The sequence below is a fragment of the Apis dorsata genome, unplaced genomic scaffold, assembly GCF_000469605.1.
Source record: "Apis dorsata unplaced genomic scaffold, Apis dorsata 1.3 scaffold_307, whole genome shotgun sequence".
Classification (NCBI taxonomy): domain Eukaryota; kingdom Metazoa; phylum Arthropoda; class Insecta; order Hymenoptera; family Apidae; genus Apis; species Apis dorsata.
Window position 1 is genome coordinate 216217 of NW_006263579.1, and position 2607 is coordinate 218823.

The 2607-nt window shown below is 50.7% G+C and overlaps 1 long non-coding RNA gene across 1 annotated transcript in view; it reads left to right on the forward strand.

Annotated features, from left to right (window-relative positions):
- The first annotated feature begins 656 nt into the window (after positions 1 to 656).
- LOC102672018 overlaps positions 657 to 2607 on the forward strand; it is a 20582-nt gene continuing 18631 nt past the window's right edge. Inside the window, exon 1 of the long non-coding RNA XR_422039.2 lies at positions 657 to 668. This is a non-coding gene — a long non-coding RNA (uncharacterized LOC102672018). The remainder of the gene's footprint in view (positions 669 to 2607) is intronic.

A 2607-nucleotide genomic window follows, 5' to 3' on the forward strand; every position in this document is an offset into this window, starting at 1 on the left:
TATATATATATATATATACACACCAGCTTTTCCCTACGGATTTAACACTGAAGAGCACTTATCGCTCTCTTGCACTCTCCACTCCTCCTCAGTCGCGCAACTAAATCGTCCCGCTCGAGTTCGACTTCTGGCGAGGTGTGTGACTCCTCTCGCCCTCCCCTCTCCACTGTTTCCCTTCCTCCCTGCTGACTCTCTCTCTCTCGCCTCCGATCTCTTGCCTCCGAGGATCTCGAGGGTTCGCCTCGCTCGAGGATCGTCTAACGGACCGTGGCGCGGACGGGTCTGGGGAAATGCGGTTCGAATTCCAGCGAGGATGGAAGCGCGCAGTAGTAGCGCGATAATAACCGATAGCAAAGTCCATTATGACGCGTTTAAGGATTTACACGGGGTGGAGGAGGGGAGGGGGGATTATCGATGGCGGAGGTGGAGGAAAAACGATGGAACGTATATCGAATCGAATCCTTCGTCGCATCCTCCTTCCCTGGGGTCCTGAGGGGCCTCCTCTCGTTCTTCTCGCCAGATTTACCTCGTTCTCTTCGAATCACCATCCCCACCACTACCCCTTATTCTCCAATCTCACCCGTGCTCCCGCAAAGGATTCAAAAGAGATTGAAAAAGATTTGCGCTCGTCCCACCGCTAAGAAGGTGCACCGCGTGGGTGGAGAAGGGTAGGGAAAGAGGGGAGGAGGATCGAAAGAAGGAGTAACGAAGGGGTGGCGGAGGTTAAGAGCCTCGCAGAAGATCTCGCAAAGGTACTTTTCGCGTTTTACTTTCCCCAAAGATGGAATAACTTTAAACGTTAAAGTGATAGGGAGGGTTAATTTCGAGAGGGGGTTGAGAACGACATATTACGGGTGGGGGAAGGAAAAAAAAAAGAAACTAGTCGCTCGCAAGAGTGTATCGCGATATCGTTGGACGTTGTCCCGGAATAACCCGGCTAATCTGCATTATAAAACACTTGTTGGTGTGTCGCGGCGCTGCAGCTGCGTCTAAAACGTATATACAAGGTGCAACGTTGGAGCGCATCTTCCGCAGTTCTTTAAATAAGAATCGTTACCCGGTACCGCAAGGGGAGAGTTTTAATTATAGAATAGCGTATCGGAAGGATCCGTTTCCTCCCTCTTATCGCTCTCGATACATTTTTCTCGCATTGACCGATTTCAATCTCGATTGCTTTTTCGAAAAATTTAATCGACGAAAAAGGAGAAAAAACGAGCATTCGAGAGAAAACTCGACAATCGGTATCGAATTTCGCCGAAAGATTCGCTCGACCGTTCACGGCGAAGCGGAATTAATTTAAAAAAATCGGTGGACGTGTATGATAATCTGGACAGATTCGGGGCGATCGAGTGCCACCACCTATCCGCGATATTTGCCGGGGTGTCGAGTATCGGGAATATCGAAAAATCGATATTTAGCGGGGCATCGGTCCTCCATAAATCACGCGAATTCGCACGCGTGCACGCGCTCCCCGAAATATCCACCCGCCTCGTCTCGTCTCGTCTCGTCTTCGTCTTCCTCCCTCCCGTGAAACCCATCTGCGGTGATTCGATCGGATCGAACTTGCCAACGATTCTCTGTCCACAATCTCGGTATCTTCCGCCCCGCATCGTCGAGCGACGACGCTGCGTGGACGACTCGGCAGTCGACACGACGCTTTCCCCCGGAACGGCAGATTCCAATTTAGATCGGTCGCGGTCGGTATCGGGTAAGATGTGGCTCGACTGGTGGTCGGCCAGCCGTGACCAGTGTCATCGGAAAACTGGAAAGGGGGAGAGGATCGGTATATACAAATAAGCTGACGGAAATTAAGGATCACCGGCGTCAGAAAATGCAGCAATCAGAACTCGATGCTGGAGAAATAAAAGGAATAAAATATTCGGGGGGAGATAGTGCCGTCTTTTCCAACGATAGCGCACATGTACTCGTGTCGTGTTTCTCGCTTCGTACGTACGTCGCTGGATTATTCCATCAAAGAAGATGAAAAATTTTCAGGAACGCGTTACAAGGTGGGACGTGTTGTTTCACGGGGATACGGGGGAGAATTATTATCGAGCGAGCGAGAGGCCGAAGGTAATTTGAGAGAAAGCATTTCACCCGGCCAATCCTATCGCGCGTACGTCTCATCAGTCTGTTTATGGCGCGGGATGCGCAATATATCTTCCGGTTTAATCTCCCGCCTTTCTTGCATATCCTTTCTCCCCTCTGCCCTCCCCTCTCGCTCTTTGCCGGGGATTAATCTTTTTTCTTTTCTCCGTCGCAACGCGGACGATCGTGACCGGGAGCGAGACGAGACGCAATGATAGCACGGAAACGTGCTCACCTCTCTCTCTCTCTCTCTCTCTCTCTCTCGCGTTATTATGGCGTTCGAGCGAGGGGGAGTAGGTATAAATCGAAACGAATTACGCGTAATAAAATGACGATCGTTAAAAATAATGAAAGAAGGCGCGGATAAAATATGGCGCGGTGGTGTACGCGGAGAGGGAAAGATCTGTGAAGAGAGAGAGGGAGAAGAATCACGGGGAAAAAAATTCGGGCATCGACGAATAGGGTGTGTACGCCGTGAAAGAGAGGAAAGGGAGGGGGAGGGGGAGAGGGAGGTGAAAG